Genomic DNA, 14,171 nt, shown 5'->3' on the forward strand with positions numbered 1-14,171 from the left:
TATATTGTTTAGTCCCTCGAGAGGGGCTTTATTTCATGAGCTGTATAGTAAATTAACCCCAAAAAAGTATTGGAATGCTGTGGCTGGGGTGATGTGGTTCCTGATAACATCTCAGGGGTACCTCCACATTCTCCTGCAATGTGGGCCCTACTTTAGCCCGAAGACTCAGGCAAGAGATCTTTCCTATAAAATATCTTACCTGTTACCACCTATTTTTAGAAAAATGAGACCTGAGGCATGGTCATTTGAACATTTTTGCACTGCAGATGTTTTCTATACCTGTTTCTGGCTGCAAAATATTATTTTTCCATCAAGCAGAAAACGAAAGCTGGCAAAAGTATAGCAAATGAGGTGTTTCCTCAAAATATGACTGATGTTGACATGAGGTTTGCTGCTCTCTTAAAAAATAGTGACAAAATATTAACCAGGCTGTCAGACAGATATACAGTGATATGTTTGCATTACAAAATCACTGCATAAAAATATGAAGATTTCCTTGACAAAACTTTGCAAATCCAAGACAAGTTAACATATACAAGCCAATTAATAAAACAAAATTACAAAAGTAGTAGTTGGCATATTAGTCGCTATTTGGGTGCTAGTGATCAGATTCTATGAAATAAAAAAGAATTTTACATGTAAGTTAAAACATTTATTACAGGTGCTTAATCATGAAATCCGCTTAATCGGGACATTTCCCAGGGAACCAAATTAAGCCTAATGATACTTAATGGCAAGGACTGCTGCTTAATTGGGGTGGTAATTCCAGTTAATTGGGATTCCTGCAGGTGAGTAAATGGTACTCAAATAGAGATACTGTATCTGGCCTTCATGATGTTCCAGTATTGGTGGTGCTTTGTCTTCCCTCAAACAGCCTCTCCAGCCACTGGATCAGCAAAGCAAAATTACTTCTGTGCTTCCATTTTGGTCCTTTCAAACATTGCTTAAAGTTACAATCACTCTCTCTGGGCTGGAAATACAAGAGGACTGCTTTGAAGTTCAGCAAATCTGAATGTGTGTATTTATTTGAATTCCACCAGGATTTTGGAATGATCACACTCAACCTTTTGCTTGACCAAGGAGAAGCTTTTTAATAAATCTTCAGACATCATGGAGATGCCACAAAGATATTTGAAAACTGTTTGTCACAACTTCCACTGCAGAACAGCATGTCCTGATTAGGTTTCTGTACTGGCTTATGGGAATAAATATTTTAGTACCAAAAAACCCCTAATATACATCCTTTCTTCAATACTAAGAAAGTGAAAGACATACACTGTTGTGGCACACTGCTCAAGGTTTTAGTTTAATCCTTCACACACACACACTGGGCCACATGCTAAAATACTTGAATTTTTTTTTTTTATTTTACTCATTATTAAAATATGTTTAAATATTATTCAGGCTTTTACACAGCACCAGAGACACTGAAAATGAAAACTGCTAATGGCATTCAGCTTATTAGAAAGATCTGTTTTCATCATTACTTCTTGAGGTGCTGGTGCTCTCGGGAGGAGCCAGCGCTCAGTGCGCTGCGCTGTCGCTGGCTGGGTTGGAGACAGGCAAGCTGCCAGCTCTGGGAGAGGGAGCTGGAGCTGCAGTGCCTGCAGCTACCTGGGGACAGCCACTATTCCCTGTAGGTCTTTACAAGCACAGCAGAGAGCCTGCCTCCAGAGCTACTGCGTCTCACAAATCCACAATAGGCTCCGCAGCTCCTGGGCTGTCTTGGGAATTTTGGGCAGAGAGGAAATCTTGTTTGCTCTAGTTCCTGCAAAACCCAGGCTGGCACTGAGCCTGTGTTCCCCAGTGTGCAGGTGGGGCTGCCCAGCCCTGCCCAGCCCAGGGCTGCTGGCTGGAAGGAGAAGACCAACTGAAAGAGGTGGTTGCAAGACCCAGGCTGCTGGAAAAGAGCATCCCCAGGTGAGTTCAGGCTTCACTGGAGCCAGGAGATCCCCAGACAACAGACTTTGGCTTTTCAGAGTGACACATTCCCCTTTGTGAGATTGAGGGGGACTGCTGCAGCTCCAGCAGTGCTGACAAGCAGGAAGAACAGGCTATTACCATGAGCTGGGACCCCAGAGCCCCCATTTCATACAAAAATGAAGATTGCACCTCTGTCAGAATCAGCAGCTCCTGACTCCTGGCTCCTGCTGAGATCAAAACCATACCTGATTTTCCCCCTCCACTTCAAGCAGTGGTTCATTTTCTCAAAACCTTTCACAACAGAGGTGCTCTGAACAGAAAAGGAAACATTCTGAAAATACTTGGCAGAGCTGGTTTTTCTATTAGCACAGTGTACCCAGCTCTAAGGACTGGTACATTCCACTGCTCCCATGGGTGAATGCCAGCAGGAGCTCCAGTTTGTACAGCTAGGGAGTAGTACCTCTGCACAAATTTCCCTGAGCCTCTGTGAACCTCCTTAGTCCCAAACCAACACACAATACCTGATTTTGATTTATCTTTACAGTGGAGTTTCAGAATGAGAAGTCAAGACTCAGAGAGAAATGCTATCCAATGAAAGCACCAAAGTCAGGTTTCAGGAGTGCGGTGCTTTGTGTTCTCAGACATCTATAAGTTGCAGATATATTTGAAGTTCTAGCAATCAGCACTTGCAAAAGGAAAACAAGAATGATAACTTCAGAACTAAAACAATTTGATCTTTGTGGTGGAGCTGTTTAAATGCTGTAGTTAAAACAGTGAAATTCTCAGGTGAAGTACGGCAAAAGATTTCGCTTCAGTTTTTCTCCCTCACATCTCTTTCATGTCACTACAGATAAACTAAAATGACAGGACAATGAAATGATTGGGCCAAAATTAGGAAGAATGTCTGTTGATCTACTGCTAAAAGGTCTTTCTTCAGTACAACACATAAAATCTGTACTGTAACAATTAACCTCGTTCTTAATTTATACCTAGTCATATGTACTGCATCAAATGAGCAAGAGCACAGTTATGAAATAGTGAATACACTCAGGGAAAGCTAAATGGAAGCCATTTTTCATGCTGATCTCATGCTTGAATTTACAGATTCTTCACAAAGCTTATCATGAAATATTCACAGAACTACAAGAATATCAGTGTTAGTGAATTATTCAGTCAAACGTTGACTTGAAGTAGCAGCTTTTTCTCTTCTTCAGAGCACCCAGGCACAGAAAATGAGTCACTGTGTAAACCAAAGATCCATCTTACACATGGGACTACCTTTGATGCAGGATTTGACCAACAATATTGCCCTACATTTCCTCTGCACTGGCAGAAATCAGGATTGCTGCCAAGGTTCCCATCAGAGGCAGAATAGCACCAGCAGAGATAACATCAATACACAGCTAAAACAGTGGAAACAGAATGATTTTTCTGTTTGAAATTCCTGATCAAACTTAAACTGTTTTCTACTGGTTCCTGTATGCTGCCAGTTCCAAGCCAAAGATATATCAGGATTACTTAGCCTCAAAAAATGCTACTCTAGCAACAAGAACTTGCATAGATTGCCAGAACCCACCAGGAATTAGATGAGGGATTTTAATGGACTCTACAGCAATTTTCACTGTTTAAGGGGAAGAAATGATATGAGTTTAAATAAGTAAAATGTAAATTATTAATCATCATCATCATGAAAAACATTGAAGTGTCAGAAAAAAATTCTGTAACTGAAGATTAATGAGGACAACAAAAGAAAAAGGAGAAAAAAGAAAATAAACAATTATTAGAAAAGTCAAGATTGTTAGTATTAGAAATTAGTTATTGCAATGAAATACCAGGGCTCAAAATGATTGAGCCAGCAGGTGATCAAAACCATAAATGAATATTAAAATAATGAAGGACAATAAGTCAAGGTGAACTAACTGAAAATCAAGCCAGAATGATTTTAAGGCATTAGTAATGAAGAAAAGGGGACAGCTCCTCAGCAGGTAGAAACCCACCAGAACTATGCTGATTTAGACCAGCTAAAGTGGTGTCTGTGGGCTGCCAGTGAATAGGAAAAACCTCACCTCTCACTCCTGCATCTGAAATGGAAGAAAGAAAAGGTGGCAGCCACCCAGATGAATTTCTGCCAGGAGTACAGCATGCTAAAACTTTTCCATTTGTAATTTATTCACTCAGAAAAGCAATCAGGTCTGCCATACCTATCTGCCAACTTGGACCTCATTCACCAGGCAGCACTGGTCAAAAAAATTAAATCCAGAACCCATGCAATTCTGAAACATTTTATTTCAATGTTTCTGAAAGCATTATTGAGTTTTTTATACAAAGTATTTTAAACTGACAAAAATTAATATCAGAAAGAAGTTAAAAATCCAATTCAGGTTGAAAAATGTTTCACTTGAGCTAAAATAATTTGGGGGGTTCATTTTGTTCAGAAAATTGAAAATCCATTCTTTTCACAGCTCTGTACCTTAGACCATTTATGGAGACTCATATTTGCTCTAATCTCAGAAGCATCTAAAATACAATCAAAACCTATATATTTCCAGTGTGTACAAATGATTACCCTTTAAACAATGCAATATGCATAAATGGAAAACCCTACTCCAACAAAGAAATTTATTTTAGGAACACGACTTCTTAAATAAATGGAAGATTTTGTGCTGTGAACCATGAATAAACTTAGCATAAGATACCTCTACATATGGAGATACTTAGCAATGTAGACAAAATTATTACTGAAAAGTATTTTGCAAATTAGAAAGCACAAAATTTACATGATGTCACTTATGAATTTATTTGAATTTTTGAATTTATTACTCACATCATACCATATAGTAATTCAGTTAAGGAATGTCTTTTCTAATTGGCAACACTACCAGAGTGGCAGACTTAATTTCATTTAAAGGCTTCAAACAAGGAGGGAATTAAAGCTGGGCATGGCTTTCCATAGGTGCTTACCTAGAGATGTTGAGAAGCTTCTCCAAAACACAGTAATAAAGTAATTATCTAATACAGGGCAAGCATAAGATTCTAAACTGTTGTTCCCTTAGAGTCCCAAGTAAAAAGCTGAGCAAAAGACTGATCTGGCCACAAAAAGGAGTTTTAGACAGTAAAGAAATGGTGTGAGAATAAAAATAGTGACACTAGCTATCCTGAGAGGAAGAGGGCCAGCAGCACAGTGAGACAATCATTCTTCTGTGTTCCACACGGAATTTCTTTCTCTTCTCAAGCCCCCTGGTGAGCGTCGTGAGCAATACCACTGACACCCAGAGCTGCAGGTCCATTTGAAACCTGGTGTAACTCACTAGGGAACTTGCCTCCAGTCCCTGACAGCAAGAATCAAGCTCTTCTATCACTCACATGACTTAAGTCCTCAGCTACCACCTGACACATTCACAATGAATTTTGCCAGCTCCTTGGCAAAGGTGTGCCAGGTTGTTGCACCAGACACTGCAACATCTCAGATCAAACTTTGCCTTGACTCTGTCACTGCCCCAGGGAAAAGTGTCCCAGCAGAGAGGCTAAAGCAGGGAATCAACAAACCTAGACTTTCTTCTCACTACTAACTACTTTACTATGTGTTCCTGTACTTTCAACACTGGCATGCTTCGTTTTTCAAAAGAAAATTCATTAAATGCTTATAAAGAATTCTGGGATTCTCTAAGGGAAATCGTTACCGACATTCAATATTATTAGAAATAGCATGTAGAATAAGCTAAAGCAATCTATCTCAATTTAAGTCAATATACACATTTTTGTATCATCTCCCCAGCATAATCTCGCTGCTAACTGCTGGTAAATTACTGCTTTCTAAGACTGGTTTAAAAAATTGTTCACACAATCAGAACTGCATCATGTGCATTTTAAACAAGACTAGAGCCAGAAGCAAACTTCAATTCCACCCTCCCCTGCCTCACCCAGTGAAGTCCACAGTAATGTACATTTTCAATTACTCTCCATTCAAAATTCAACAACTCAACAAACTGTCATATTAGAAACAATTGTAGCTCGTTGGCAAAACCTAACACTATTATTACACAGAAACTGTCAGCACAAAAATAGTGTCATTTCTCATTGAAAGAAATGTTCTTGTAGAGGTCCATCCAGCAGCAATGGATGGTACAATTTAGGCTATATGGTTTCTAAGCAGAGTAGGGTCATTTAAATATCATTTTCAAGCAATCACTATCTCTGCCTCAGAAAATATTGTACTATCCAATATCTAATCATTATTCTAAAACATTCCACACACTGTATCTTGGAACAACATGAAAACTAACTTCTTTTCTATTCAAACATTGCATAGTTTAATGTTATGATAAATCAGACTGAACCGGAATTAATAACTACCAGGTGCAGAATATTATTATCCTAATTCATAAAGCACAATTCACATTTTCCAGTATGATGAATTATCTTGCTAATGAGGGCTGCAATATAATAGAGTAGCTAATAGACAGATTCTTTAAAGTCATGCAATATAAGTTACTTCCCACTCAGTTACTTAGTTTAATCAGGTAAAGTATTATTGTATTAAATTTCCAAGTTCCCTGGGGAGATTGTGTCTCTTTTGATGGAAAGCAAGGTTACTTTGGAATAACAGATCATCATCAACTGAGGACATCATCTAAATTGTCTCAAGGCTTCTACAAGTTTGGGAACACAATAAGCAATTACTAACAGCCAGCTGATGGGTGGTAACTTGCAGAAACACTGCCTGCACAGTTACTGCTTCTAACTCCACAGTAAACAGAATATAATTTGAGATTATTTCTTAAAAAGAAGGGTAAATTGTGTCTGGTATACTCCATCCATAAGCACAGAAGGGCTGATCCCCCATTTCTTCTTTACATGGCCATACTGTGTATTCATTTTATTTAAAATGGGAACAAGACAGGGAGAAGATTGGCCAGAATCTCAGAAAGATGCATTCCCTATCTTAGGCATTGGGAAAGGCCAAATCACCATGCTGGGAATGGGACAAAATACCACACAATTTAGCATAGTATCATATTTGATCAAAACAAAAATTCTGCCTCAGGATTGTGTGCAAAATTTGCAACTGGATGTGATAACACTACTCAATATGTAATGGACGTCATGTGATGTCACAAATTTGCACATGGAAGAACTACTAGAATTAATGGAACCCAGTTTGATAATAGCCAGGGTGCATGGTTGTACACATCACAGCACAGTTCTGTTCCTAAATCAGAGAGACTTGATTGTATTTTTCAATTTCCTTGAACCCCAAGCTGCAAGCTACACTGCTGTCCACTGAAAGACACTCACAGAAATGTTTCCAACAACCCTAACAAATGAAAACCACAATACTCTGCACAGCTCTTTTCTGCTAATGCAGTCCCAGTCACATCTGGTGCTCCTTTTATCCTAAAACAAAGATAAATTCATATGTGAGAACAAAGAGATATCCATGTCATTTGGTGTTATTTTACAAAAGAGAAAAAAAAAGAAAAAAACAACAAAACCTTTCTGGTTTTCCCATGTCAGCAATCAGAGCTTTAAATCCATGAAAGGAGATTTGCATTCATTATTTAACCACAAGGCAAGACAATATTTTTAGAAAGCATCCAAGATTGACTAAACTTCCCCTTGGGTCTCCTTTCAGACATATCTTCTGCAACCCCTCACACTACAAACATCACCCTAGAAAAATGCATCTGCCAGGTTTTAAGACCTCTGCAATGCACCTTATTAGCATATTATTTTCCTAGCCCACCTCCAATCAATAATACTTACCTTTCTCTTACAGCATTTGATAGTTCTTAATCCATCCTACAGTATCTCAGTCAGCCTGCAGCCCTGGATGTGTCCTGATTTCAGAGTTTGTCATCCCTGAACATACCTCAGATAATTGTTTGATTCTCCTCCTAAATCCACCTGCAATTTTGGATACTTGCATTACAAAAAAAAAAAAAAAAAAAAGAAAAATAGGAATTCCTTTAGCTTCAAAAGTGCTGTTATTAATTATTACCATGGAAAATGTTATTTAGTGACTTAGGGCCCAATCCTGGACCCACTGAAGTCAATTGAAAAACTCCCATCACCTTCAGAGAAAGTAGGATCAGGTTTTAACTTCCAAAGGCTTAAATATTTAAATTAGTAGAGTTGGAATAGACTTTAGAGCATATTTTTGCTTTGCTCAGGAATCCTATAAGAGATCAGTACGTTCAAATGCTGAACTCCAATGCTGAGACATTTGACATTGGGTGAATGCTGTAGGTTATTTTATTTCTGCACTCTGGTGTGTGTCAGTGCAACTGCTGCAGAGAGTGCTGAAAATAAAACTGCTGCAAGTAACTCCTGATGCACAGTTTGGTACTGGGCAGAGTCTCATAAACACTGCAAGACAACCTGAGTAATCTAAGAATGAAGGAGGAAATGGGGTGGTGGGGTTGAAATTTCCTGGCATCACATGAGTCTGGAGCAAGACTCTAAATCCCTTCTTAAACTTTTCCTTGTTCTGTAGAAACCATCACAAGCAAGGCAATACTATAGAAATGGCATTACTCCCCCACCAAATGAAGAGGGAAATGCTTCATATACAAACATTCAGGGCATATTATAATTGGCCTTTGCACTATGAAAATTTGTGTTCTGTTCTGGAAAATCATTTCTCACATGCTTGTTCAACTGTGTGCACCTCTGTGCCCCACTGAATTCAAATGTGAAGTTAGGCATATGTATAATTATGTTTAGGATTATCACTTTGACTTTAGGCTCCTGGGCCAGGCTGTGTTTACATCGTTATGCATTACAAAGTAGAGTTTGTAGTAGCAAGTAATGCTGTGATAGTTGTGTGCTGAATTATAGAGCTCATGATAGGGAAAATCACAAATTCTGAGTTGGAAGGGACCACAAGGGTCATCAAGTCCAACTCCTGTCCCTGCCCAGCACCATGCCCAAGAGTCACACCATGTGCCTGAGACCATTGCCCAAACTCTTCTTGAGCTCTGCCAGGCTGGTGCTGTGACCCCTGCCCTGGGGAGCCTGTTCCAGCCCAACCACCCTCTGGGGACAGAACCTTTTCCTAATATCAACCTAAACCTCTCCTGACACAGCTTCAGGCCACTCCCTCAGGTCCTGTCACTGTCAGCACAGAGAGGAGATCAGGGCCTGCCCCTCTTCTTCCCCTCAGGAGGAAGCTGTGACTGCAGAGTCTCCCTCAGCCTCCTCCAGGCTGAGCAGACCAAGTGCCCTCAGCTGCTCCAGTTTCCCCTCAAGGTCTTCACCATTCACAGCCCTCCTTTGGATGCTCTCTAATGGTTTGGTGTCTTTCTTGCATTGTGGTGCCCCAAACTGCCCCAGCACTTGAGGTGAGGCTGCCCCAGAGCAGAGCAGAGCAGGACAATCCCCTCCCGTGCCCAGCTGGCCATGCTGGGCCTCAGACATCCCAATTAAGAACATGGATTCTGTTCACATATTATCATTGTTGTTGTGTTTATTTTTAAACTATAAGGACCTTCCACACTAAGTTACTCAAATGCTTAAATTTGTCCCTGGATGAAACATGTGAGACTTGATTTACTTAACAGATCTATTGCATATGGTTTGGATTATATCTGGGGGCTGCACATTTAGATTTCGATTTGGCAATCAGAGTCACATGTGCTGACATGTAAATTTACACAGGCTTAAGCCAGAATCTCCTTTTTTGGCAAAACTCTACATCTGATCCCCTTTCCCACAAACACCAATACAACTAAAACCCCCCTGAGTAGAGTGGAAACTACCTAAGCCTTATCTCACTTAGTGATAGCTATCAACATTACAAAATGCTGGACGGTATATCTACATCAGCATTCTGTTTCAAATCCAGAATTCATTTTTCTCCCTTGTCATCCCCATTCACCAGATTTTGCCTCATACTGCAGGGCACTCTCAGGCTGCACAATCCCCTGGATGAAACCCGAGGCATCTCCTGTGCACTTGCTGCTAAAGGGCATTCAGCCCACAGGACCTGGAGAGACAGGCAGTCTAACTGAAATCCCCAGCACTTGTGATGAACATTGGGGCCTTACCTGTATCACTCTATGGATCAGATTTTACTTTCAGAGCTCACCAGAACACTCAGGTGTTCATATTTAATTCCCTATCATATTCCTCTATACCAGGACTTGTATTGTTGTTTCCTCCAAATATGGGGACTGATCAGAGGGTACTCAATGAGCCTAAACATTCAGTTGTATAGGTATTATTTCTTTCAATTTCAATTTCAATTTCAAGTTCCTCTGCAAAGACATAACTAAAAACTGGTGGAAATGTTCAGGAGCACTACATTAGGTTATGCTAAACTGAACACAGCTTTGTCCTAAATTTCTGGGGTTTCTTACTGTTTAGCACCAACTGTTAATACAAATACCATTTCAGCCTTTCTACTAGCAATGTAGATGATGTCCCTTAAACCAGCAGTTCTCATACCATGATACCTATGAGGAAACGAATGATATCTGAATCAGAACATCCTTTCCACTCACTACTCTTTGTGGCAATTTGCAGAGCCCAATTTGTCTTTTTGCTCAGTTTCACTAATCCAAGATGAAGATCTTAAAATCTCCCAAGAGGCCTTTAATTAATGACTGACATGAATACACAAACACTCTCACTCAGACTGACACTGGAAGTTAACAAATATATCTGCAGTCCCTCAGGATTTATTGACAGTCTTTTCTTTAGTTGCAGCTTGCTGAGCTGCTGCTTATTTGCCCTCTAAACATTTTGGTTAAAATGTGGCCAGAATGCCTCCTCCTTCTTCAAACAGTGACATAACTTCATGAAGGAAAACAGTTAGGTTTTAGTTCACTTGTCTTCTGTTCTACTTTGTAAAGAAGCACATCAAGTACATCTACAGTAAGGACAGGTACTCTCCAGTATGTTTAGAACTCGAGCTTCAGCTCTTAAAATGCTTTCTCAGGAAAACTCTTCTTTCTTTCTTTCTTTCTTTCTATCTCTTTTCCAAGGATATATCATCCCAGACATGGAAAGACAGGCCAATGACTCATACAAAAATAGAAAGATAATTTGTATACTTCCGACTGATTCATAGATGTCAATGCAGTGTGTACAGCCACTCTGCTGCAGCATTACACAAGCACATGATGACTTTCTTGACATCTGCATTAGTTAACAGAGATGTCAGAGAAATGCATTCTTGTGGAGTGCTGTTGACAGGATCAGAATGTTATTGCTAATGCTTCTCCTTCCTTCCCACAGTTCAGCAAAGCTGTTTGTGTTTATAACAAATATATATATATATATATATATTTATAAAAGATCTCTAATCCCTCTTTCTTTACAGAAGCTCACATCAGTAAGCAAGGAAATGAATATTTTAATAGGCTGTAGTTGGTGTTCAGAACATGCTACTTCTTTGCAGGGATCCCACTCAGGAGTGGAAATTACAGCCTGCTCCCCCTGGTAGGCTCACCCCAGAACTGCTCTGTGCACTCAGGGGAACATGTCCCTACTATAATGCCAAGAAAGGGACCAAGCCACGTAATACTCACTTCACTGCTGTCACAATTTAGCACACATCAAATACAAAAGTGGTCTTTAAAGCAGCAGCAAGATCCTACAGAATAAATCTTTATCACCTTATTCAGCATGACCTGAAGAAGCAAAGGGCATTAAGTAAAGGAGGAATATCTAAAGCAGCGTGGGATCTGCCATGAAATATAAGCAAAATACTGTTACAATAAGTAACACTTAGTGACTAAGCTGGGCAAGTGAGGTAAAGAAAGAGTCCAAGATACTGAAAACCTCAGTTTCATCCTGTGGGATATGTAACCCAGCACTTTAGCTTTATGGGTACCACCTCAGCCTGGGCTTCTTCAGCTCAGCAGCAGGAAACTAATTTCACAGAAAGAATGTTTCATTTCTCAGAAACTGCTCATGGGGAAATGAGTACTTGCAAAAGTTAAAAAAAAAAAAAAGGTGTGGGTGTTCTTTTAAAACAAAAACCCAAAAAGCAAAAAAAAAGCCAAAAAAACCCCAACAACAAAACACACACACACACAAAAAGAAGTGAAAAACCTGTAATTACTTCATAGCAGCTAGTATAAGTAACAATACTGAACAAATTGCAGTGATTACAAAATCCTCTATAAATATGGGTAGCACTATTCTTGACAATAATTAGTGTACAGCATCTTCTCAATAGTATCATGATTAATATTTATTCTGATGTCGTTTTTGTTCTGGGAGCTAGGGGGGGAGAAAGGGAAGGGAGACAGCCTTCTAAGAGAGCTGAGTATGTTTGAGAAGCAGAACCAAAAGAAAAAAAAATCTGCTTTATTTTTCTGCTTACTGTCATTTCCCCTCCCCTCAAAAAGGCAATGCAAATGGTGCTTTACTGGTTTTAAAAGTAAAGACAGAAATTATGTGGAGTTGGGACTGCTGAATTATTCATGAGTTCTGATTGAATGGGATCATTATCTCTGGCCTTACAAGCTAATAAATACTGTCTAATGCCTGGGTACTGTTTTGATCTAATAGTGTCAGAGAAAAAAAAAGACAAAAAAAAAAAAAAAGACTTCTTTTTTGCAAGCTAGAGCCTAAATTAGGGAGGAGCTCCCTGATGAGCTCATTGCAGGAAAACCATGGGGTTTTTTTCCCTTCCATTGACTACAAGGTTCACTTTGCAGTTCTCAGTCTCATTTGCTGCAAAGTCATTTTAACTTGGGCATGAGGTTAAGATGTTGCTCAGTGGTATCTACACAATTACTCATAAATTTTTATTCCTTTCTTATCCTCAATAGTCTTATCCTCCTCCCCCCCTCCCCCACCCCAAGGTTTTCCAGTCTCTTGCACCTTGCAGTAGAAAATACCCAAAAACCAGAGTACTTTCAGAGGCAGACACAGCACAGGAAATGATTATACTATCTAATCATCTGCCTGTCAGCAGTCAAATAATCTTAAATTGCATTGTTCTGTGATTTATTTCAGGATTGATTGTCCTGAGTCTATACTCACTTGATTTAATAGCATAAACTAAACATTTTGTATGGAACCTGAATTAAGGTTCTGCTCAGAGAGCCATCAAAAAAGAAGAGGAATTTGTTAGAGTACAATACAAAACAATATTTTTTGATAATATTTGAAACAACAATAACAAAAAATAATGGTTCAAAGCCCATGTAAATTAAAATTAAAACCAAGGTATTTCATTGGATATTTTTCCATATGCTTTCTTGAGGATTACTATTAGAACAAGACTTGTTTCAATAAGAGGAAATAATTAGGATATTATTACAAGTTTAAAAACCCCTCATAATTAGATAGGGATTAGTAACTTCGTTTTCATATGATTAACACAATAAAACCCATTTTTCCCCAAAGTAATCTGAGGCCTATTAAGCAACATGAGATCATATATCAAGGGGCCTTTTAGTAATTCAGCAGTTTGTAACATTTATGCAGAGTGAGAGTCTTCCACAAAACAGCTGGCTTCTTTCTATCAAAAAAACCATGGTTTTGGGCACATTTATTTCAAGGTCTAACACAGTCCTTGGAATCATAATATTTAATTAAGGATTTTTTTTAACACCAGTTAGAACTGTGTGAACAGCTAGGGGGAAAGTGTGAATGCTTTCTCAGATTGTGTATAAATAATGGAGCTCTCTGCTCTTAGTCTAGCATGGAAAGACCCACCTAGTACATCTGGATTTTAAGGACTATCTCCTAATAATTGGCACATTTAAGTTTAAAAATGCCCATTTTTATGGTGTTTTTTAGTCTAATAATGTTAAGTGCTTAGCTCCACTATGATAACTAGGCTAAATATGAAGCAAATTATTGACACATTTGCCATTTGCACACACAACTCATAAACAATAAGTAATAAAGAACAGATGTGGCAAAAATTTAGGTTTGTGGGTCTATTCAGTGGAATAATTCTCCAAACATTACCTTTTGAGTCTGTCTTCTTAGTGCTTTTATCATCAGCAAAAACACAGAACTGTTCCTTTTGTTGTTATTAAGTAGGAACATGTTCACCCATCCTGGCTTTTCCACATTTTCTGCATGTGATGCCAGTCCCTGCAGCCAATGAGAGCTTCAGACAGTGGCCATTATCTGTCACACTCCTGGACCAAAATAACAAATAATATGCCTGGAGGTGCTGCATTTTGTGACTGCTAGTTTCCCCGCATGGCATATGCCTAGATAGACTCAGATGAGAGGTGATTGCACAAAACTGTGATTGTGAGATGACTTAGCAGAACCCG

Source organism: Molothrus ater, chromosome 10 (assembly GCF_012460135.2).
Source record: "Molothrus ater isolate BHLD 08-10-18 breed brown headed cowbird chromosome 10, BPBGC_Mater_1.1, whole genome shotgun sequence".
NCBI lineage: Eukaryota > Metazoa > Chordata > Aves > Passeriformes > Icteridae > Molothrus > Molothrus ater.